This window comes from Dendrobates tinctorius, unplaced genomic scaffold (genome assembly GCF_039654945.1).
Source record: "Dendrobates tinctorius isolate UK_male_01 unplaced genomic scaffold, ASM3965494v1 ptg000003l, whole genome shotgun sequence".
Taxonomy (NCBI): domain Eukaryota; kingdom Metazoa; phylum Chordata; class Amphibia; order Anura; family Dendrobatidae; genus Dendrobates; species Dendrobates tinctorius.
Window position 1 is genome coordinate 77786877 of NW_027361671.1, and position 26352 is coordinate 77813228.

A 26352-nucleotide genomic window follows, 5' to 3' on the forward strand; every position below is an offset into this window, starting at 1 on the left:
TCTCTCTTCTCTAGTATTAGCTATCCCTCCTAGCTTTGTGTCATCAGCAAATTTAATCAGTTTACCCTCAATTCCTTCATCTAAATCGTTGATAAAGATGTTGAACAATACAGGGCCCAGGACAGAGCCCTGTGGTACCCCACTTGAGACATTCTTCCAACTGTATGTGCAGCCATTTACGACCACTCTTTGGGTCCGATCACTAAGCCAGCTATGAATCCACCTAACAGTTGCCTTGTCCATTCCATACTTAGTCATTTTTTCAATAAGGATTGTATGAGAGACTTTGTCAAATGCTTTGCTGAAGTCAAGATATACTATATCTACAGCATTTCCTTGATCCACCCAATCAGTGATACCGTCATAGAAGGAAATTAAGTTAGTCTGACATGACTTATTAGTTACAAACCCATGCTGACTCTGTTTGATCACTTCATTCTTATCCAGGTATTGACTTACATGTTGTTTAATAATTTGTTCAAAGATCTTTCCTGGTATAGAAGTCAGACTCACCGGCCTATAGTTGCCTGGGTCCACCTTCTTCCCCTTTTTGAAGATAGGAACAACATTTGCTCTTCTCCAGTCTTCTGGCACTTCTCCTGTTCTCCAAGAATTTTCAAAGATTATGGAGAGTGGTTCAGAAATTTCTTCTGCTATCTCCTTCAGTACTCTGGGGTGTAATTCATCTGGACCTGGAGACTTGAATTCATTTAGGTTAGCTAAGTGTTTCCTCACTATCTTTCTGTTTATAGATATCCTGGATTCTTCTATTCCCTTAATAGGACAGTGAATAACAGTTGGTGTTACATTTCCTTTCTGAGAGAAAACAGATGCAAAATAGGAATTTAAAAGTTCAGCCTTCTCAACATCCTGTCTTACCATTTCATCATTTTCATCCTGTAAAAATCCTATAGCATCTTTGACTTTTCTTTTACTTTTGACATATCCCCAAATATTTCAAAAGGCAGGCAGTGCCTGAGAAACGACCGCCGCATCGCCCACATTCTCAACACGGCTGATTATTGGGTGTACACCCTCCTAGATCCTTGCTACCGGGACAACTTACAAAGCCTCATAACACCGTTGAACCAGGAGCGTAAAATGTAGGAGTACCAAGACACACAGGTACATTCCATCATGTTCTCCATTCCACCCGAGAGCAGTGCTGCTAGTGCTTTACAAAGCAGCTTAGTGTGTCGAGGCAGTGGAGGAAGCTCTGCACAAAGAGGGAGCAGAAGCAGCGCCTCAGCACAAGGCAAGACCAGTATGGCCCAAATGTGGCAAAGTTTTGTGTCCCTGCCACAAATATCTACACCATCACAGACGGCTCCAGTCAGCAGGAGGCAACGTTTCCGTCAGATGGTGACGGACTACATGTCTTGCCCTCTCAGTGTTCTCCCACACGGCTCTTCCCCCTTCAAGTTTTGGGTCTCTAAGCTGGATACATTGCCAAAGCTTAGCCAGTATGCATTGGAGGAGCTGGCTTGCCCTGCTGCTAGTGTATTATCGGAACACGTCTTTAGTGCCGCAGGTGGTGTACTAACAGACCGTCGCATGCGACTGTCCTCCGATAACGTTGACCGGCTTACTTTTCTGAAAATGAACAAGGCCTGGATCTCGCAGGAATTTGCCAGTCCTCTTCCAGATTAAATAATTGGTTGGCAACAGTATCCAGGTCTCCTGTTGTGTTCATGTTTCTACCACCTGAACTGTAATCCCTGGGCTCCAACACCACCAGTTGCTGCTCATAAGTGCTGTCTGCACAGTCAACACATTCTCCAGTGTTATTGGGGTTCAGTAATGTCAGCTGATCCCCTGCTGTGTGTCCAGCAATTTCTCCTGCTCTGTCCACTTTCACACTACTACAGATATTAAACTTGCTCCAATTTGGCCTCTGGCTACACTCTGTATCTACTCTAATCCCTGGGATCCAACACCGCCAGTTGCTGCTCAGAAGTGTCTTTGGCACGGGTACTCCCTCCTGCCCAGCCTGGTTCCAGCACTCCAGCTGTTTCCGGGTAGTGTCAAGGTCACTTTGCCTCCAATACGTTGTCCTGTCGTGTTGCGGTCGGGTTAGCCGACTCTATGGTACCTGCAGTTTAGGTGCTTCCTATGTGGGCTGCGGGATCTGGCAATGAAGGCTGGTTCCGTAGAGCCAATAGGACAAGCTGCCCCTGTAGGACTGTGGGTTTCGGTAACTCCGGCCGGCTCGCGGCCTTGCAACTTTTTTTTCATGTGTACCTTCTGCTGCCTATCTGAGTTCCAGTACCATTAGCTGGTTCTTTGGAAGTCAATCTTGAATATGTCCCCCTGGGTTCCAGTAACGTCAGCTGGTTTCAGGCAGAGCCTTTGGCTTAGGCGCCTCCTTCTCGGTATCCGAGTTCCACCAACGTCTGCTGGTCCTTGGTAGTGCTTTCTGGCACAGGTACCTCCTGCTTAGTAACCGGGTTCCAGTACCATCAGCTGGTCCTGAATAGTGCCATTGGCTCTTGTGCCTTCTGCTACCCATCCGGGTTCCAGTACCATCAGTTGGTTCTCGGCAGTTCCTCAGCCTTCTTGTACCTTCTGCTACATTTCCAAGTTCAAGCTTTTTGAAATGGTTTTTGGCAATCACTCTGGATCTCCCTGACGACGACCCTAAAGACGACGACCCTGAAGACCACCCCGAAGAAGATGATGACCCCGAAAACGACGACCCTGGAGATGACGACCCTGAAGACCACCCCGAAGAAGACCAAGAAGATGACCTTGAAGAGGATGATGAAGGAGAAAGTGTGGGAGAAGTGAAAAAGAAGGTGAAGAGCATGGAAGTAGTGAAACATAAATAACTGACAAAATATAAAAAAGCTTAACATAGTCAATATCTTTTTAACTCCTGCTATTCCATTTGATTGGGCTAAACCTCTATGCCTTTAATGTCTCCTCCACCTCCCCCAATACATTCTACATTATTCTTAGTTGTTTTCCTTCATGTAGAATTAACCTACAAGGAAACTAAGGGTTTATTTTCATTCCGATATTTGTGTCCCATTGACTTGCATTGGTTTCCGGTATCGGAATCGGCGATATCCGATATTTTTGGGGTATCGGTCCAATACGATCCGATATTTCTCAATATCGGAAGGTATCGCTCAACACTAGACATTAGGGATCTAGATAACATCTGTGGACTGTAGTCAACATGGTATTGTGACAAGACCCACTGGGGTCTACCTATCAATTTGACATAGTTTGTGCACAGCTGAATAGAGTTGCGAGAAAAAACAGATTTTGATTCAATGACATGCTGGATGGATTATCTAGTGGAAACACCCATATCATGGAAGTCATGTCTACGACCACCACGCTCTACAATTGACACATCTTGAAATCCAGCCGAAATGTAAAAATCTCTAGCTTCTGTTCTAGTAACTGCAGGGGCTTCTTTTTGATGTCCTTGTCCAACAAGTTCAGTATTAGTAGGTGATGAATTGTCAGAATCCGGCCCAATAACACCAGGCTTAGGTAGTTGAGAGTCCTGGCCCCATGCTCTTGCTCTGGCTCTTCCACTCATGATTTAATCTAGAAGTTTTTGCCTTCGTAATCTGCTGACAGAGTACAACACAGCCCAAACGTTCACCCTCTGCTCCTCAGACTTTCTGTCATGATCCAGGTTGGATTATGACAGATACATGCACTAGTAACCTTTTTTTTCCTTCAAGCCTTTGGTTTTAAGGTAGTTTTGCCCCCAGTGGCCATTAGGGTCATTGCACTGTGGTGATTTCAGTTCTAGTTTTGCCCCCGGTGGCCAGTAGGGTCATTGCACTCTGGTTTCTTTAGTTTAGTACACGTAATTATCACTAACAGGTGTGATTGCTCTGGTTTAACTATATAGGTGTGTCTTGTTCTCTCACTCACTATTGGTGATATTGCTCATTTCCAACCAAGTCTGGTGGAGGAAGGAACTACAGAGAGGAGTTCCTTGCAGCTCAGGCAGAGCTCTGGTGTAGTAGCTTCAGGTGCAAGCTGAATTCTGGTGGTGGACTCTGTTGCTGGGAGCAAGAGCAACAGCGCAAAGCTAAGTGGTGTTACCCCTGTTTTGTAACTTTCCTTTTGTGTGTTTCAGTGCAGTGGTGGGATTAGTTTCTGCACCATCCATTTCACTAGAAAGGGCTAGGTGCAGGGCGAGCTAGGGTTTTTAAGTTCCTGATCGACGCCCGGTGCGGAACTGGCCTAGGGATCATTAGGAGTGTAGAGACACTGACTTAGGGGAGTGCAGTAGGTCTCCACATCCCCGTTCCCTACCGCAGGGCCCTCCATTGTATCAGTTTCCCTGGTGTTTCCCTTTATTATTTAAATTCGCCCTGCTGGAGGCGGTGTATCCAGTTATACGTGTAATTTTGAAATTCGCCTGCTGGAGGCGGTGTATCCGGCTGCACCTTATATTATTTAAATTAGCCCAGCTGGAGGCGGTGTATCCAGGGTCACGTGTGCCATAGAAATTTGCCCTGCTGGAGGCGGTGTGTCCAGTCACACGTTGACATCACACTTTCTATCTGCGCAGTAAATGCCTCTAGGCAGAAGATGATGATGGTGGTAGGAGTTGGTGCATTTGAGACCTAGTCATGAAGCAGCCATAATAATTTGAAACAGAAGTATTTTTTACCAAGATACTACACTGTTCAATATGGGGCCTGTACTGTATTTTTGCTTTTTACAGCAAAATAGTGTATAGAAATAGGGTAAGACACAGCAAAAATAGTTGAATGGAGTAATCAAATGACACAATTTTTAGCCTACAGATAGAAGAGGCATCAGGCAGAGATATCAGACTGTTCAATATGTGGCCTTTATTTTTTATTTTTTTCCCCAAAATAGTGCATAGAAATAGGGTAACAGACAGCAAATACAGTAGAATGGAGGCCTCAAATTCAACAATTTGTAGCCCACAGATAGATCAGGTGCCTGATGGAGATACCAGACTGTTCAATGTGTGGCCTGTAATTTTTGCCCAGCTAAACTGTGTCAACAAGTAGGCTAAGGCCGGTTTCACACTAGCGCATTTTCAGCGCGCGCACGGCCGGGGGTAGCTCCGCCCCCGATCCGGCTCTCTGCCCGGCGTGCCCGCCCCTTCCTTGTAGCGCCGCCTCCTAGCGGACAGCGGCGCCTGCGATCGGCGCACCCTATCTTTAGCATAGGGTGCGCCGATCGTGCGCAGGCCGTGCGCTAGTTGCGCTTTGACCTGCGCTGCGCACTTTTGACGGTGCGCCGTGCGCGCCAAAATCAAACTTTTCGGATTTTGGCGCGCACGGCGCACCGTCAAAAGTGCGCAGCGCAGGTCAAAGCGCAACTAGCGCACGGCCTGCGCACGATCGGCGCACCCTATGCTAAAGATAGGGTGCGCCGATCGCAGGCGCCGCTGTCCGCTAGGAGGCGGCGCTACAAGGAAGGGGCGGGCACGCCGGGCAGAGAGCCGGATCGGGGGCGGAGCTACCCCCGGCCGTGCGCGCGTTGAAAATGCGCTAGTGTGAAACCGGCCTAAGACATAACAAAAATTTTTTTATAGAGGCCTGAAATGGCACAATTCTGAGCGCAATGATATGTAATCCGTGTGGCGGACAAAACCAGTTGTAAAATATCTGCCCTGTTGCTAAATATTTTTTGGGCAGCTAAGTATTTTTTGGGTAGCAAAATGGTGTCAAGAAATTGTATAAGACACTCCAAAGAAATTTAACAGTACCACAAAAATGTCAGAAATTTCTGTGCACTCAGATGTGATGGCTGGGATGGGCAACCCCATTTAAAATAGCTGGATTTTCACACTGTACTATGAAAAGGATCTGGCTGTATTCTGCAGTGTCAACAAGCAAATGGAGAAAAAAAGGAGGTTCTGGTTTGCTTTGGAATAAAATAATCAGGATTAATATGCCAAAACAATATTCCTGACCACTGATACCTGGGGCTAGATATATACGGTCAATATATGTAACAGGCAGCAGAGAGTAATGGAATTGACCCTCTTGATATATGCAATGAAGTATGGCACATACAATGCCTGCCTGCTACTGATATGTATTTACCCACATACAGTGCCTGCATGCCTTGCACTGATGTGTATATAGCCACATACACTCCCTGCCTACCTAGCACTGCAATCTATATACCCTGTAATTAGTCCTTAGAAGGACTGCTGGATTAGCTGGGTATATGGATTCAACAATGGTATACCCACACTAACTAATAAAAGCACAAATCTCTCCCTATCTCAGCAGCAACTCTCCCTACACTGTCTGATTTCGGAGGCGACTGCGCCGAGCACGGCAGCGCCAGGTCAGATATAGACCTGATTACTCTGTGCGGCCAGTCAATCACTGTAACACCACAACAAAGATGGTTGTCTCATTACAGTGCATGGCAGACAATCCCTGCATGTTGATTGGTGCTCTAAAGAGCGCCAAACATGCAGAGTGGTGACCCGGAAAAGCTCTGTGCTCGCCGAGTACCCCGAGAACAACGATACTCAGGTGAGTAACGAGTAGTGGCGAACATGTTCGCTCATCACTACTACAATGCACAAAACAGCACAGAGGCAAGCCTCAAAACTTCTGGAACAAGGTAATTTGGAGTGATGAGACCAAAATTGAACTTTTTGGCCACAACCATAAACGTTATATTTGGAGAAAGGTCAACAAGGCCTATAATGAAAGGAACATCATTCCTACTGTAACGCACAGAGGTGGATCACAGATGTTTTGGGGATGTGTGAGCTACAAAGGCACAGGAAATTGGTCTAAGTTGAAGGAAAGATGAATGCAGCATGTTATTATCAAATACTGGAGGCAAATTTGCAATCATCAGCCCGGAAGCTGCGCATAGGACGTACTTGGACGTTCCAACATGACAATGATCCAAAACACAAGGTCAAGTCAACCTGTCATTGGCTACAGCAAAGCAAAGTGAAGGTTCTTGAGTGGCCATCTCAGTCTCCTGATCTCAATATCATTAAGCCACTCTTTACCAGCTTTACCATCTGAGAAAATAAAGAACCTCATCCACAACTACCACAAAAGACGTCTAGCTGTCATTGATGTTAGAGTGGGCAATACACGGTATTAAGAAGTGGGGTATGTGAACTTTTGATCAGGGTCATTTGGATGTTTTGGGTTGTCATTATGATTTAAAAAGAGAAAGCACAGTAGTTTAACAATAAATGGCTTTACGCAACCACTAACCATGAGTGGAGAAAAAGTTTGGTGCTATCATTCATATTTTCTGAAAAAAGGCCAAGAAAGCAAAAATTTTGCTGGGGTATGTAAACTTTTGAGCACAACTGTATATACACACACACACCGCAGATATGCACAATCATACTTTATACTCTATGTATATACATATATACACACACACACCATGGATATACACAATCATACTATATACTGTATATACACATATACACATATACTATATACACACATAGAGACACACACACTGTATACTGCACATTTACACACACAGATACACATATAGATATATATTTACCAGGTCCTGTTGATTCATTTGTGCAGATCCCAGAACAGTGGTTAAGGAGCAGCCATGATGATGAGGAGGGGACACAGACAGGGCTGCAGGCATCTTACTACCCCGGTGTACAACCTCTGCTGTACCTTGATCAGGCCCTACCCCTCACTCTCAACTTCTAATCCGACAATGCCGTGGAGAGGGAGAGAAATGGGGGAGAGGGAGAGAGACGGGGGAGCAGGAGAGGGACGCTCCGGCATTACAGAGAATGCACAGAATTATTCACTGTAAGTAAATCTGTACACCCTCTGTGCACTACATAAAGGGCTGTAGACACAGGGGGCTGCCTTGGGTGGGCACCCTAGGCATTTGCTTTGTTTGCCTGCCACAAACGCCAGCACTGCATACCAGCATCAATGGTACACCCCACATTCAGGGAGGGATTCTGACGTGAGCGTACTATTATGCCCAACGTCGGAAAGGGGTTATTTAGCCTGTTAGGGTTATGGCTTGTTCACTATAAGAAAAGCCAGGTGATGCAAATTTCTCAGCTTTATAAAAACCCAGCTTCCTCTAACCTTGTGCCAAAAAAAAGAAGACATGGGTTCTTCTAAGCAGCTGCCTAGCACTCTGAAAGTGAAAATAGTGGAGGTTCAAAATGAAGGAACCCTATAAGAAAAAAGCGAAGTGTTTTGAAGTTGCCCTTTCCTCAGTTCGAAATGTAATTAAGAAATGGAAGTTGACACAAATAGTGGAAGTCAAGATAATGTCTGGAGAATCAAGAAAATTTCAGTGAGAGTTGCTCGTAGGATTGCTAGAGAGGCAAATCAGAACCCCAGCTTGACTGCAAAAGACCTTCAGAAAGATTTTGCAGATTCTGAATTTGTGGTTCCTTGTTCTACTGTTCATAGACACTTGCACAAATATGGACTTCATGGAAGAGTCATCAGAAGAAAACCTCTCCTGCGTCCTCACCATAAATTTCAACATCAGAAATATGCAAGAGAACATCTAAATTGTAAACAAATGTATGGCGGAACCACTGTGCTGTGATCCTAGGAGAGCCTAGGAGGGCGTGAATAGGTGTCTCACAAAACCTCAGCCTTGAATGCACAGTGTCTTAAGGGAAGAGGAAGATAGGACCAGGTGCTACATCAGGACAGACCTTGTCATCAGCTGACCCTTAAGGGACAGGAGGCAGGAACGTCCAGGAATAGTAGAATTAGCAACTCCTGGCTGGCAAGGCTGGTATAGTGACTGGCATGACAGACACACAGGCAGATGGGTGCAGGTAAGCATTGCTGATATACAGACAGACAGGATTGATATACAGACAGGCAGAAATGGCTGATAGGCAGAATGGTGGGCATGGTTGATAGACAGGCAAGCACAGCTGATAATCAGGCAGGTTTATTGGAATACGAGAAGCAGGACCTGACAGTTAGCAGACATGTTAGAAACAAACTACAAATTGCACAGGCACCTCTCAAGAATAAATACTCACTGTCTCTCATCTATGAGTTGTTCTATCTGTCATGGTTAGGAGATGGTTAATGTCCTGTTCTCACAGGGTTAACTTTTGCCGGCCTCTCTTTGGATCTGGGAGGGGTATTTATACTAATTCCAGACTAGCATTCTCTGTCAGCTATACTGTTATTCTGGCTGTGTGTCTGACCGACCCCCCTGGTGTGCGTGTATTCTGCATTGCTTGTTTGATTCCTGTGTATGACCCGGTCTGTCCCCTCACTCTGTACTACGTCTCTCGTTTTGTTACTATTGTCTTCTCCGGTTCTGACCTCCTGGCTTGGCTATTGTTACTCCGTTGCCGTTTGTCCCTATTGTACTGTCCATTGCCCCTTCTGGTTTTCTGATCTATTGCTACGTCCTGACTATTCGCTCTGTCTAACCCTTTGGTACTGTCCTGCTATCTCGTGCTTTGACCCGGCTTGATCTGGTTTCTGTCTGTCTATGCCCCTTGGTAACATTGTCCTGTAGTTACCTTTCTAGGAGTTTCCCTGCAGCTCCTAGCTCGGTGGAGCTTAGGCCACGCTCCCAGCAGTCACGTGGTTCAGGTCCTGGAGCATGCATCGTCACCGCTGCTGCCCGCTCCACAGGTATCTTTGAGCACTGTTTTTGTACTCAGGACACGCGCACTGGCTCAGTGAGCAAGTGCAGTGCGGTGTTCCTGACACTATCGTCTTAAAGGTTCAAGAGTTTTCACTATGCTTAACCTTCGCGGGGCATACAACCTGATCGGAATACGTTCAGGAGATGAATGGAAGACAGTCTTTAAAAATCAAGATGGCTATTATGAGTATCAGGTATTGCTCTTTGAACTTTATAATCTTCCTTCACACCGAAGGGATGTTCAACATTTTATGCAGGTTATGAATCAAATATGAGAAGTGCACCATCGAGCAGACCTCTCTTTCATTTCCTGGATACATCATCTCTGAGACTGGTCTGAAAATGGTTCCCGAGAAGGTATCCACCATTTTAAAGTGGCCCTGTCCAGTGGTTTCTCAGATTCACAAATTTACCACCAGTTTATTCCTCACTTGTTCTCTCAGATTGCTCCTATTTCTTCCCTGACCCGCAAGAGGGCCAGTCTTAAGATATGGAGTCCAGAGGCAGAGAAAGCCTTTGTGTCTTTAAAGCAATTCTTCTCCTCAGCTTTAGTGCTGCATCATCTGGATGATAACAAGCAGTTATTTCTGGAGGTGGATGCTTTTTTCAGGAGTCGGAGCCGTTCTGACTCAGATGTCTTCTTCCGGTCTTCCGGTATGCTCCAGAACTATGCATTATTTACACTAACCATAAGAATCTAGCATATCTGCAATCCGCACAATTATTTAACCCACAATAAACCAGGCGGTCTCTGATCTTCACCCGCTTCAACTTCACTCTCCATTTTCGGCTAGCAGATAAGAATGTCAAGGCAGATGCTCTCTCTAGATCCTTCCAGTCTTCCGACAAGGAGAAGGAGCCCCAACACATCATTGAGCCCTCCAAAATTTTTACTGTTGCTCCATTGGATTTGTCTCAGCTTCCAGGAAGACTTAAGTGGCTAAACCAGATAGGAAGCAGGTACTTCTGTTGGGTCACGCGTCCAAGGTGCAGGTCATGTTGATAAGAAGAAAACAGTTTTTCTCATTTCCCAACATAATTGATGGCTGACCTTGCTCAAAGATATTGCGGACCTCCTCTCTGCCCGCCCTTCTTGTGACCATAACAAAACCCCGAAACAACTTCCTACTGGTCGATTCCGTTGCCCGTACCATCTGCTCCCTGGCAGCTTATTTCAATGGATTTCATCACGAATCTTCCAGTATCAGCCTGGTGTACCATCTAAATGGTTGAGGATGGATACTCCAAGATGTCCCATTTGACTCCACTGTAGGGTCTCCAGTACTTGCACAGAAATTCATTCTATTTATTTTACACCTCCATAGTCTTCTGCTCCATATTGTCTTGGATAGAAGCAACCAATTTAATTCTCGCTTCTGGAGGGATACCTGCAAATTACTTAATGTCCCTCTGGATTTCTTTTCAGCCTACCACCCTTAATCCAGTGGCCAGGTAGAGCGGGTAAATCAGATCCTGACCAACTTCCTGTGACACTTCGTCATTGTCCACCACAGTGACTGGCCCGAACTCCTGCTTTTGGGCTGAATTCTAATACAAAAACCATGTGAGTGAATATTCTGCTAAATCTACATTTTTTGTAGTCTACAATCAACATCCCCATATTCCATTCCCTGTCTCTACTACTTCCGATATTCCAGCTGCTGAGTCCCTCATGAAGGGCTTTTCTGAAATCTGGGAGGACACCAAGTCCACATTATTTAAGTCCTCGGAATGGATGAAAAAAGAGGTGTCCGCCTCTATTTCGTCCTGGGGCAAAGGTTTGGTATTTTAGCACAATCTTTTTAATATCACTAGACTGGGGACTAAACTGGAGGGAAAGAACAGGTTTGTTGTTCCCCGACCTGTTATGCCTCGGTGAACACTTATTTAAATCCATACAATTTTTACCTTTTACAACATTTCTGGCTCTGTTCAGAACCCAGGTTGACTATTAACTTCTCCTCAACTTTGTTTCACAATCCACCAGCTCACCTTCAAGCCTCTGTGCATCACTACAGTTACGTTTGTTTCAAATAAAATTCCTTCCAATTTAGTCCCCCAGTTCAGTGACAGTAAAAAGATTGTACTAAAATACTTACATCTATTGGAGGAGGATACCATTCTACCCAAGATTCTGAGTTCAGGGTGCAGGGTGTTCAGTGGTAGCTCAGGGTATGTTTCCACAGTCAGTAATTGGCAGCGTATTGGACGCAACCCATGTCCGTTCCGTCCAAAGAGCTACTGGCTTTTGAGCGCCAGTGATGCTGCATGTGTTCATTAAACTGTGTGGAATCACCACGTCCTATACATTGTATGGGTGACTTTATTTTGCGGAGACAGAGCGTCTCCACAAGATAAATAGACATGCTGCGGTCAGTAAAGATGCGCCGCATGTCCGGTTACCCAGGGAAGCCGGAAGCGTCCGTGCATGCACAGTGGAGATGGGATTTCATGAAATTCACTCCACTATGCTGTAACATCTGGCTGCTGCGAGTTGGACGCAGCATTTACTGACTGTGGAAGCATACCCTACGAGAGCAAGAACATTTGCACTGAAGTACCTGGCTTAATTGAAAGGGTTTCTAATCATAGTAACATAGTATTTAAGGTTAAAGAGAGACTTCAAGTCCATCTAGTTCAACCCATAGCCTAACATGTTTATGTGGAAGAAGGCAAAAAAAAAACATGCAGCAAACACTAAGCTCCACATTCAGGAAAAAAATTCCTTCCCGACTCCACATACGGCAATCAGACTAGTTCCCTGGATCAACGCCCTATCAAGGAATCTCGTATATATACCCTGTACCAGGGGCGGACACTGACAGCTTGGGGCCCCTGTGCAAGAAATGTGTCTGGGCCCCCTTCCTTTTACGGCGACAAAGCTACATATATATATATATATATAGCCACACACACGTACATTATATATATATTACATAGTCTCCTTTATTATGTATATTGCTGTCCCTTACACAGTGTCCTCTCTTGTTATGTACAGTGCCATCTCTTACATATTGGATTATATAGAGCCCTGTTTTTTTATTACATACCATCCTGTCTTGTTAGCTGTGTAATGCAATGATGGATGATGGAGCATGGGAAAGCTTCCTTTCTAATGGAGGAGCTGATGGATTGGTTGTCTGGTCACCTCCTCCTCCATCAGCAGTCATTTTATATCTAAAAAGAGAGGGGACTATGTAATATAAGAGGGCGCTGTGAATAACAAAATTAACAAGAATACACTATGTAAGAGACAGCACTATACATAACAGCAGAGGAAGCTATATAATAAGGGACGGCACCATATGTAACTAGAGAGGATGGTATGTAATAAGGAATGGTGTTATACATAATAAAAGAGGAAACTATGTAACTAAGGATGGTGTTATACAGAATTAGACAAAATAAGCAATAATAATGTCTTCCTCCACCTCCCCCTGTTCCTAAGGCCATTATAAGTCCCCCTTCCTCCCATCCCAATCCCCCACACGCCTCATTGTCTTCCTCCCCCGCTTCCCATTATTGTCCTCTCCCCCACCCCATCATTGCCCTCTTCACCACCTCCATCATTTTCTTCTCCCCCACCACTATCTTTGCTTTCTCCCCCACCACTCCCATCATTGCCCATTCCACCTCCTCCATCATTTCCTCCTCCTCCACCACTATTATTGCCCTTTCCACCACCACTATCATAGCATTCTACCCCACCATCCCATCATCATTTCTTATTCCCCTATCACCCCATCATTGCCCTTTCCACCACCCCCATCATGGCCTTCTCCCCATCATGGCCTTCTCCCCATCACCCCATCATGGCTTTCTCCCCATCACCCCCATCATGGCCTTCTCTGTTATGAATGGGTCATCGAGGAGGAACAACAAAAAGCTAAGTCCCAGAAAACCAGAGAGGTTGGTCACTATGCAGATTGCAGATCCCTGATCTTAACCACACAACTAACAGTAGCAGTGGAGCGTTCCTACGTTGTTCCTAGACGCCTCGTCACTGCCGGAGGACTACATAAACCTAAAGCAAGAAAAGGGAAAACTAACTGCCTCAGAGCAGACCCCAAAGGAAAAGACAGCCCCCACACATGTATTGATAGTGAAGCAAGATGAAAACACATACACAGGCAGGAAAATAGGCTGAGCAAACGATGGGGCCCGACTAACTAGAAAGGACAGGAAAGGAAAGCCACTGTCTGCAATCTGCCAAAAAACCCTACCAAAAATAATGTCCAACACATCTGATAGCAAAATTAACCCTGAAGTCACTAGACTTCTCCCACTATATCAGCACTCTGAAATATTCTGAAACAGAGCAAAAAAGAGGCCGAAAGGGACAAAAAGGCAAATTGGCAAATACAGATAAATAGGAGTGGAAGTTCAGCATAGCCCCAGCAGGGGCAAGCTGACCACACAAAAAACTGAATTGACCAACGAGCACAAGTGTGAACATTAGCAAAAAACAAACTTAACTTAAGAAGACTGGAAGAGAGCTGAATTCCAAGACCTGAGAAGCAGACTGAATCACCAGCAGCAGGATAGGGCGTCGGCTGTCTTATATCCAGTCTGATACTCCAGAGATCCAATCGTTATCCTTCTCATCAGGTGGCAGATCACTACCACTTAAACCAACCTCACTACCTCCTGTCACCACCAGAGGGAGAACGGAAGGAGAGCTCTCAACTGGAGGAGCAGAAATGAGCTCATAACACTTCTCCCCATCATGGCCTTCTCCCCATCACGGCCTTCTCCCCATCACCACACACACACACACACACCTCTACCTCTCACCTGTCCGCAGCATCACCGATGCCTGGGCTTTTTGCTCTGGCACAGCAGCTAGCTGGCCGCTGAATGATGATGTCATTCAGCGACGCTGCTCTGTCAGAGACAGGAAGTGCTGGTGCTGCCACGCCCCTTACCACACCCATTTCACAATTGGTCACACCCATGTCCACTCCCCAACCACACCCATTTAGCACTGCTGATCACACTGACTGGTACTGAGGGCACATTGGCTGGCATTATGGTCACAGTGGCTGGCACTGTGGGCACACTGACTGGTACTCAGGAAAAGAAAGAACAGAGAGAGAAAAAAAGAGGGGACAGAAAAAAGAACAGAGAGAGAGAAAAAAAGAGTGAAAAGAAAGAACAGAGAAAGAAACAGAGAGAGAAAGAAATATTCTATAAAGATACTATAGCAGCCTGTCTCCCATTGTAATGCCCACCTGAGCTTCCCAGTGCAGGACATATCATGATCTGTTAATATGGCTGGCATCCCCGATTCCATGGCTATCCCGCTGTCCGTGCTGTCGGAGGAGGACAAGGTGATGGATCTGAAGCTTTCCCTGAAGTGCCTCCATGGTTCCATCACAATCTCCTCCCGAAATTACCTCATTTCTGGTCAGCTTCTAGCACGTTACATCTGGTGGAACGTCACGTGCAAATTTTAAAGTGCCCCTCGGGGCTCTGCCGTAAACTCCTGTGTCTGTGGGAGAAGTAAGCTCCTGGCTGGGGCAGTCTCTCTCTCAAATTCAGGACTGTCCCACTGGATCCGGGATGGTTGGGAGGTATGAATGCTCCCCACCATACACCTTGTACACACATCGCTCCGCTCACTTCATACACACATGGTTCCACTTTGTATGCCTCATACACACACGGCTCTGCTCCGTGTACCTCGCACACATGGCTCCACTCCGTAAACCTCATACAAACATGGCTCTGTTCCGCTCACACACTCAGCTCCGTACTCCTCGTACACACACGGCTCCACTCCGTATTCCTCATACACACACGGCTCCACTCCGTACTCCTCATACACACGCGGCTCCACTCCGTAAACCTCATACACACATGGCTCCGTGCACCTCACACACACGGCTCCATTCCGCACACCTCGTACACACGCGGCTCTGCTCCGTACACCTCTCCGCTCTGTACATATGCAGCTCCCCTCCGTACACCTTATACACACGTGGCTCCGCTCTGTACACACACGGCTCCACTCCGTACACCTCATACACATGTGACTCCGCTCTGTACACACGTGGCTCTGCTCAGTACACATCATACACACATGGCTTCTCTCAGTACACCTCATACACACGTGGCTCTGCTACATACACCTCGTACACACACGGCTCTGCTCCGTCCACCTTGTACACACAGCTCTGCTATATCCACACTGTAAACCCCTCCTTACCCCACACATAAACTTCCCCTCATCCAGCACCATGACAACCAGCAGAGCAGAGTCCTGCATACACTGAGGGCAGTGCGCACAGGACCTGTGATGAGGTCACAGAAGGGGAGGAGTCAGGGGTCACATGATCAGTAGCCTCGGACAGACTCCTCCCCTCCTGTGACCTCATCACAGGTCCTGTGCACACAGAGAAGCCCAGCGGCGTCATTGCTGGGATTTATCAGTGAGGGGCTGCGATGGCCAGTGGGTCTCTGGGAGGGTGTGGCGGTTCAGTGAAATGTGGGAAAAATAAGCTCCCGCCTGCGACGGTTGGGAGGTATGCATTGGCCGCCCTACAGGGGCTCCCTGGAGCCTCTGGGCCTCAGTGCAGTCACACTGGTTGAACCGGCGGTATGTCCGCCCATGCCTGTAACATTATACTTTTCAAGAAAAGCATCTAGTCCCTTCTTAAATTTTAGTAGGGAATCACTCATTACGACATCATAAGGCAGAGAGTTCCATAGTCTCACTGCTCTTACAGTAAAGAATCCGCGTCTGTAATTATGACTAAACCTTCTTTCCTCCAGACACAGAGGATGCTCCCTTGTCCTAGTCACATGTCTAAGAGTAAAAAGATCATTAGAAAGGTCTTTGTACGTCCCCTCATATATTTATACATTGTAATAAGATCACCCCTATGCGTTCGTTTTTCCAAACTAAATAACCCCCAAGTGTAATAACCTGTCTTGGTATTGCAGACCCCTAGTTCACTAATAACCTTGGTCGCTCTTCTCTGCACCCGCTCCAGTTCAGCTATGTCTTTCTTATACACCGGAGACCAGAACTGTACACAGTATTCTAAGTGTGGTCGCACTAATGACTTGTATAGAGGTAAAATTATGTTCTTCTCATGAGCATCTATGCCTCTTTTAATGCATCCCATTATTTTATTTGCCTTTGCAGCAGCTGCCTGACACTGGCCACTAAATGTGAGTTTGTCGTCCACCCATACACCCAGGTCTTTTACATTGGCGGTTTTGCCCAGTGTTTTACAATTAAGCACATAATTACACATCTTATTTCTTCTGCCCAAGTGCATGACCTTACATTTATCCCCATTAAAACTCATTTGCCATTTATCATCTCAAGCTTCTAGTTTACATAAAGCTTACTGTAATATAAAATTGTCCTCCTCTGTATTGATTACCCTGCAGAGCTTAGTGTCATCTGCAAATATTGAAATTCTACTCTCTATTCCCCCTGCAAGGTCATTAATAAATATGTTAAAAAGAAGTGGGCCCAAAACTGACCCCTGTGGTACCCCACTGCTAACCGTGACCCAGTCCGAGTGTGCGCCATTAATAACCACCCTTTGTTTCCTATCCCTGAGCCAGCTTTTAACCCACATATTTTCCCCTATCCCCATAGTTTTATGTATCAACCTTTTGTGTGGCACCGTATCAAAAGCTTTTGAAAAGTCCATATACACCACGTCCACTGCGTTCCCTTGGTCCAGTCCGGAACTTACCTCTTCATAGAAACTCATCAGATTAGTCTGTAGAATATGTCGGTATGTACATGTGACAAAAAATTATTCAAGTTCGAATGGTTCACTGCGGTATGATATCATCCAATGCATGAATTACAACAATGATAATATTAATTACATTATAAAATATGCCTCATGATAAATTGTATGTTGCGTGCACATCACGTATTTTGAAGAAATGTATATCTGAACATCTGTCTGATATCTATAATACTGCTGACACTTTCTGTGCGGTCTCCCATGCATCTAGGCACTTTATTCAACAGCAACAATGTGAGACTCCCTCGCTCCATGTTTATGGAATTGAAAAAATCTGATTGACTTTAAGGGGAGGGGGATATAAAGAAGCGTCTCCGGGACCGTGAAGCATTTTGGATGTATAATCTTAATACATGCAAACCCAATGGATTGGACATGCACAGAGAATTAATATTTCATTATTGCTATCATTTTGTCACTCTGTTCATGTCTATGGAAGTTTTCTTTATTTGTGTTTGTACACATATTTTTTGCTTTGTATTTTAATTTGCTATATTAGTGGTCGGTTTTATGGTGATCATGTGATTGTTTGGCATGTTGTCATTGGTGTTTCATGATATAAACGCAGCTCTCACAAAGAACGCTGGTTGCACTTGCTATAGATACTATGTAATTTTAAAATATTTTTTCAATAAATTTCTCAAACTTTGGAAGCTGGATATTTTTCTTCATGGTTTCCTCCACAAGCAGTCCCTTAGATTCCATGCTTCCATATGCCTAAGCCTGGGTGACCTGTTTTTTTCTTGAATAATTTTATGGGTCTGGAAACATGTCCAATTTTTTAGTAGGACAGAGTCGGTCCGAGGAAAAAAAAAATTGCTGCACACCTGAGTTTGAACCGATATTCGAGTTTCACTCAACTATAGAAGTCAATGAGTTTGTGGAAAACCATGACCTGCACTTGGATGAGGGCTGTCCGATTTCCACGGGCTGGCACAATGGAGAATATGGAGACAATTTTTTTCCCATCTTCGCCTTATCCTAGTGTGATTTGCATAATCAATCAACTCCATTCTCTCAGATGAGATAATAAACGCTCATGTCACCCTAGCCTTAAGGTACTGTCACAGTTAACGATGTAACAGCGATCACGACCAGCGATATGGCGCGGTCAGGATCGCTGGTACATCGCTAAGTGGTCGCTAGTGAGCTGCCACACAGGCAGATCTCACTAGCGACATCGCAGGGGTCGGGGGTCGCTACTTACCTGTTAGATGAGGCGATCCTGATGACCTCCCGCCCGCGTCCACGCGTCGCTCGTCGTCACAGCAGGAAGCCCAGCAGGAAGCTGACGACGAGAAACGGTCCAGGACGTTCTCGCGCGATCAGCGATAATCAGCGGGGGAGCCAGTTGGAGGTAAGTATCAGACATAGCGATATCGCTATAGCGTCACAAAAACCAGTGACATTATAGCGATATTGCTAGCGATATTGCTAGCGATATCGCTTAGTGTGACAGGCCCTTTTAGTCTTCCATATCAAAATATATCTTTAATTAACCCAATCTGTAAATGACTCATTGAGGAAAAAAATCAAAACTTCAGAATTGTGCTTTTTTGGTAATCTCACTTACCTAATAAAAGTGTAATAAAAATAGATGAAAGCAACATATGAACCCCAAAGTTTAAAATATTAAACTTAAGATTGCCGCATAAAAATAAACCCTCAAACAGCTCATTCTATGTAAAAAGCAAATGTTAGGGGTCTTGGAAAAGATAGAAACAAGAAATGTATTTATTTTTTTTTACAAATTTCTGAATTTTCTTTCGCCACTTAATTGATTTTCCTGGCTAACATGGTACCGCAATATAATGTTTTATTGTACATCGCCAATAAAGAAAAAAGTCCATAACACTGGTAATGTTTTTCCTCCCTTCAGAAGTATTCTCTGCACAGCATCACATTGGGCCACCGCACTTGGCAGAGGCTTGAACTGGTCTCATATATGTAAATATGGGCTGTACTGCACAGCAGGTGACATGAACACAGAGCTACATCCTTTTTTTTGGAGGAATAATTGGGGTCCCAGAATTGAAATCCACACTGTAAAAAAATTGGTAGAATATCATAGAAATAAGTCATCACTTTTTAAAGTGGAAAATAACCATTTTAGAATCTAGTAATATACTGTAGTTAAAATAGATCAACTACTTAAAACTTTTCAGAAAGATTAACATGTAACTTTGTACATTACAATTCGGCTGTATCAGCCGCTTCATCCTAAATATATCTACAGTCCACTCACATTTCTTTTGCCAGAAAGGGGCCGCCATCCAGGAAAATGCATCTGCATGTCAGGAAAAACTAATGACCAAAGAAAACAAGATATCTGATTAAATAGGCTGGCTCAGCTCTGGCAGCCTAGACTGCATGCAAAAGCTTTAATAATGGATTGGAACAAATATATCAACAACTGTGCACATGCATACCCAATGCCTGTGATTTGCATGCAGTTAGGACCAGAAATATTTGGACAGTGACCGAATCTTTGTGATTTCAGCTCTGCAAGTCACTATTTTCTTTATTTAAAATTAAACCACTGAGATGCAGTTGAATTGCAGACTTTCAGGTTTACTTACAGGGGTTAAACAAAAAATATCTTGTGAAACGTTTAGGCTATGTGCACACGTTACGGAATTCCCGCGGAAGTTACTGCGGGAATTCCGGAATTCCATTCCGCGGGAAAACCGCATTTTAAATTCCCGTGATTTTCCCTCGGAAAAACTAGCGATTTGCAAGTGTAATTAACTTGCAGAATGCTAGCGTTTTCCAAGCAATCTGTAGCATCGCTTAGAGAACTGATTGACAGGTTGGTCACACTCGTCAAACACAGTGTTTGACGAGTGTGACCAACTTTTTACTATATTGAGACTGCCTATGCAGAATCAGTAGTAAAAAGATCTAATGTTAAAAATAATAAAAAAATTAAAAATCGTGTTTTTCTCACCTTCCGACGTCCCGCACAGCGTTCCCGATCATTGCGATGCTCCCATTCCCAGTAATGCCTTGCGAGACCTTTGATGACGTCGTGGTCTCGCGATACTGTAGCGCTCTCACGAGACCGCTACGTCATCATAGGTCCTTGCCGCAAAGCATTATTGGGAACGGGAGTTGGTGGGAGCATCGGTAAGGCTGCGCGGGACGCCGGAAGCTGAATACAGTATAACCCGATTTTTTTTATTTTAATTCTATTTTTTACAGGGATATTGTACCCACAGCCTGGAGGAGAGTCTCCTCTCCTCCACCCCCTGGGTACCATCCACAAATTTTCTGCTTACTTTTCGTATGGTGGGCACAGCCACATGCGGAAAGTAAGCAGAACAATGCATTCCTATGTGGGCGGAATCACCGCGATTCGGCAAAATTAATGAGCATGCTGCGTTTCTTTCCATGATGTGATTCCGCCACGGAAAAATCCGCAGCATTAGCACAGCATTGCGGAATCCCATAGGAATGCATGGGATGCTTTTTTTTTGCATTTTCGCAGCAAAAACACGCGTTAAAAACCGCCGTGAAAATGCAAAAAAAACAGCAACATGTGAACGCAGCCTTAGGCATTGCAACCATTTTTCTACAAATCTTCATTTCAGGGGCTCAAAAGTAATTGGACAAATTAACTTTACCATAAATAAAATGTTTATTTTTAATACTTTGTAGAGAATCCTTTTCAGGCAATGACTGCCTTAACTCTGGAAGCCTTGGATGTCAGTGTCATGTCCTCACTAAATGAACCGGGATTCATGTAGCTTAACAAGCAGCTAAACTGCTATACCAGGGTCCAATAAGGGAGATTGTAGTTGAATCTGTGCTTTATTGAACGTAGGGTATATAGATGTGGTGAAACTACAAACAGAAACAGATAAATAGAATCAGTACTGGGTTCATGGAAATACACAATATACATAGCATACACAATCTGCACTACTAGCTGTGCGGGGGGGGAGGTAACTAAGCTGGTTCTTATGAGACAGAAATCATATACAGGGAGCATGATTACATACCACCGAGGCTGACACAAGGGGAGTAGATGAATGAGATCTTCCAAAAATGCAGGCTTGATTGAAATTGGAGGACTGGAGAGAAAAATGGGGCTGGAATAGACCATGATGCTTTGCAAACTTACCCAGAATACATTGTGGATTGGAGGGAAAATATAGATGTGAAAAAGAAAGTAAATAGAATAACACTGCAGTTATTACTTTGGCCACTAAATGGAGCCAAAAACACTAAACATTAAAATCTATGGAAAAACTGAACATTATAGATATCCTCAGCAAATCACTATGTGTATACATAAACAAGTAGACAGTCAAGGATCATGAATTATGTTGGAGATAGAACACTCCCCATCTGACATCAAATGGATGTCACCATTCTTATTCTCTGAAGGCAACAATAGGACCAGCTCAGTCACTGGTCTGGAGAATGTCTTAAGTTCATCTCCTTTGACCATCCTAGGTTCAACTTTGTGGACGTTGCCATCTTTACTTGGGAATGTTGCAGTCACTAGTCCAAGTGGCCACTAGTTCCAAAGGGCCTGACAGTCTTTCACAAGGAAGAGGTCACCAGTCCTCAGATTAGGCCTGGTAGATTGCCACTTTGTCCGTGGCTGCAGGGTAGACAAATACTGTTTGCGCCACCTGTCCCAGAATGTATTGACAAGACTTTGTACCTGTCTCCATTTGCGCTTGTAGAGGTCCTTAGCGTCGAATCCTCCTGGATGGGCACTGGATAGTCCTGTTTTCTGGGTGAGGAGAGTAGCTGGAGTCTTTGTATGAAGTGTAGACACCTGAGGGCGGATTTTTTCAGCACCTGAGTCCTCTATCACAAGTTCAAAGGTGTCTGGAAAACGTTCCTCAGTGTACAATAGTTTTGGTCCTGAGAGCCATGTTGTGATCTCTAGGACTACTTTGCTGTCTGAGTAGAACTTGGCTTGTGTCAGGTTGATATCCATCTTGGATGCAATGAACTCTGCTAACTTGAAGACTAAGACTGCAGCACAAAGTTCTAACCTTGGTATGGTGTGCTCTGGTTGTGGAGCAAGTTTGGCCTTTCCCATAACGAATCCAATATGGCGCTGACATTTGGAGTCCACAGTTTTGAGATAGGCAACAGCAGCAATTGCTTTGACAGAAGCATCTGCAAATACATACAGTCTTTGGCTCTGTATCTCTGTAGATGGCACAGGGGTGTATGGCCTTGGCACATTTAGGTTGGAGAGGGCTGCTAAAGAATTCTTCCATACTTCCCACTGGATTCTCTTGTCAGGTGGCAGAGGTGCATCCCAGTCAGAAGTCTCCTTAGTTAAGTCTCTTAGTATAGCTTTGCCTTGTATAGTAACAGGAGCTGCAAAACCCAAGAGATCATACAGACTGTTGATGGTAGACAGGACACCTCTGCATGTGAAAGGCTTTTCTTCCTGGCTGACCTGAAAGGTGAAAGTGTCTGACTGTAGATTCCAGAGAGGCCCGAGGCTGCGTTGCATTGGTGTGGGATCTGACCCCAGGTCAAGGTCTCTGAGACCGTTACACAAGTCTTGTGAAGGGAATGCGTTCATGAGTTCTTGGCTGTTTGAGGCTATTTTGTGAAACCTGAGAAGACTGATGGCAGTCTCATTTGAAGGCATGGCTTTCAGACAGTCATCAACATAAAAGTCTTTTTCTATGAATTGTCTGACATCTGATCCGTACTCTATTTCTCCTTCTAGAGCTGACCTTTTGAGTCCATAGATGGCGACTGCAGGAGAAGGGCTATTGCCAAAGATGTGCACTCTCATGCGGTACTCTGTGACTTCTTTAGTAGGATCATTGTCTTTGTACCAGAAGAATCTTAGGAAGTTCCTGTCTCTATCACAAGGAAACAATGGAACATTTGCTGGATGTCAATGATGAAGGCAATGGAATCCTTACGGAAGCGCATAAGTACTCCCAGCAGTTTGTTATTGAGGTCTGGTCCTGTCAGTAGAGCATCATTCAGGGAGACATCATCAAACTTAGCACTGGAGTCAAACACCACTCTAATCTGGCCCGGTTTCTTAGGGTGGTATACGCCAAACATGGGAAGGAATCAGCATTCTTCAGAGTCTTTGAGAGTGGGAACTAGTACTGCATGGCAGTTCTCAAATATCTTTGACATGACGGAGAAAAAGTGATCTCTCATCTCTGCTTTCTTTTGCAGATTATGTTTGAGAGAGGAGAAACATTTGAATGCCTGATCTCTGTTGTTTGGTAGACGTGGTCTGCGGGTTCTGAAAGGGAGAGGTGCAACCCAGCTGTTGGTCTCATCTTTTACGAGTCCCTTGTCCATTACCTCTAAGAACAACTTGTCCTCTACTGACATTGCTAATTGGTTGTCTTGCTTAGTTCTCTGGAAGACTGTGCACCCCAACTGATCCTCATAGCTTCCTGACACCATACTACTGTCATGAGTAAAGTCTATTAAATGATTGGGTAGTTGGGTGCTATGTTGTGTTTCCTTGACATGAAACTCGTTGCTGCAAGGTTGAAACAGGGATGGGGGTCCTTTCTCCAATGTATTTGCTAGCATACTTGTCACACAAGATGGGGCGTGCATGTGTCCCAAGCATACATTTTCTATTATGACCCATCCTAGGTCTAGCTTTTCTGCATAAGGACCATTGTGAAGTCCATTGATATGACTTGTCGCTTTATGAACCTGTAGGATATCTCTTCCCAACTGCATTATTTTCTGTGCCTGAGGGTCGAGTTCCGGTATAAGGTGTGATATGCGTTTCAAGTGAGCATGATGGATTGCCACATCTGGTGTAGGGATTTCAGATCTGTTGTACGGGATCTGATTACACTCAATGATTGTAGGTAGTGGTAGGCAGAATTGTCCGCCTAAGGACTCAATTTGGTAGCCATTGGCTTTCCTACCTGCTGTTGTCACAGTACCTGCACGTCTTCAATGAGTAAGGAGTGCTTGGCCTTTTGATGTTGAATAAGTCAAAGAATGATGATCTAGCCAGGGATCGATTACTTTGATCATCCAAGATAGCATACAGTCTCACAGCTTTGTCTCTATGACTCTTTGGGTACACTCTGACGAAGCACATTTCAGAACAAGACCTACGGTCTATTGTCCCTTTACATACTTCAGTACATCGTGAAGTGATCTCTGGCGTAGCTGCAACAGTGCTATTTTCCTCCCTGCCATGCTCACTGTCAGCTGGCGTGTTTTGCGCACTCCATGGAGCTGGGCCAGGGTGTAGGGCAGTGTCATGATCTGTGGTGCCACATTCCGTGCATTTTACACTGACCTTACAATCCTTGGCGAGATGAGTGGTGGATGAGCAGCACTTGTAGCAGATACCGTTCTCTTTCAGGAAGCTTCTGCGATCCGGCATAGATTTTCCTCTGAAGGCTCTGCATTTCAGGAGAGGATGAGGCTTCTGATGAAGCGGGCACTGCATGTCAGGGTCCTGCACCTATGTCTCTGATTGAGAGCGGCCAGCAGACCTGTAATTAGAACTTGGAGAAGAAACATAAGTCTTGTGCACTGCCACAGTTGTTCTGCGTGGGTTTGCAGCTGGTGGTGGTGTGGCATATGACATTGCAAAGTCGCTTGTTCGTGTATAAAGTCTACAAAAACGGAGAAGGGAGGGAATGAAACACTGTGTTTGTATTGGTACATGGAATCACGTGTGAGCCACCTCTCCTGTAGATTTTAGGGCAACTTTTGGACTATAGGGTTAACACCTTTGGCTGTGTCAAGGTATGCAAGTCCTTTTAGGTCACCTTCACATTTGTCAACTAGGACCTCTTGTAGCAGGTCACCTAGCTCTCTTAGTTTTGGAGACCTTTGTTAGATATTTTAGGAACGTTATCGATTCTTTTGAACAAGGCTCTCTCTATGACCTCTGCTGAGCCATAACACTCATCCAGCCTCTTCCAGATCTCTTTGAGACCGATTTGAGGGTGATTTATGTTAATGTCTCTGATTCTTACTGCGTGTTTGACTGACTCTTCTCCTAGGTATTTGACTAAGAGGTCTATCTCTTCCCTGTGTTGTAGCCCCAAGTCTCTAGTGACATTTTGGAAAGAATCCTTCCAAGCTCTGTAACCTTCAGTGTGGTCAGTGAATTTCATGAGTCCCTTGGCAACCGGATCACATCGTGAGATGAGCTTAAGAAATTCTGATGTGAATCGGTTGTCAGCAGAGTATACTGGTGATGGGTCACCCTGATAGTGATGTGAGGTGCGTTCATACCTGTTAGTATCCTCAGGGTGGCGCCAGCCGGTGACATATTGCTTCGGTCTGACGTGCGGTGTGTCAGCAAGGTGATTCACATTGGTTACCTGGCAAGGGGCAAGGAAGACATTAGCAGAGTTGTTTTGCTTCACGTTTTCCTGGAGCTGAGCCTCATGATGACTCTCACTCATTTCACTGGATGCTTCGTGATCTTGGTTACAGTTTGGATCAGGAAGTTAATTTACATACTGAGATGTGCGTTGTGGTGAATCTTGCAGTGGCAACTTCAGACTTGACGCACTGCTACGGCTATGCAGCTCAGGGTTGTGCGCGGCTTCTAGTGATTCTGCCTCGGCTAGTGCTGCAGCCGCTTCCTTTTTTGCAGCTAGGCTCTCTAATGCTGCATCCACTCGTGCCTTTTCTATCTGTGACCTTCTCTCTCGATCGTCTCTCTCTTCATCTATGCGTGCCTTCTCTAACTGCGCCTTTCTCTCTTGTTCGGCTCTCTCATTATCTATGCATGCTTTCTCTAACTTAAGTTGCATCTCTTCTTCAGCATACCTTGCTCGCATTTTGGCAGCTTCAGCATTTGTGCGGGCAATGGTGACCACGTTGCTGATGGATACAGTCTTTGAGGAGACGGATGTAGCAGATTTTGCCCTGTGTGATTTGTGGGACATGGTGTCTTTGAGGGATGCTTGGCTGAGCAGAGATTGTGGTAGCTGTATTAGTCTCTGTGTAG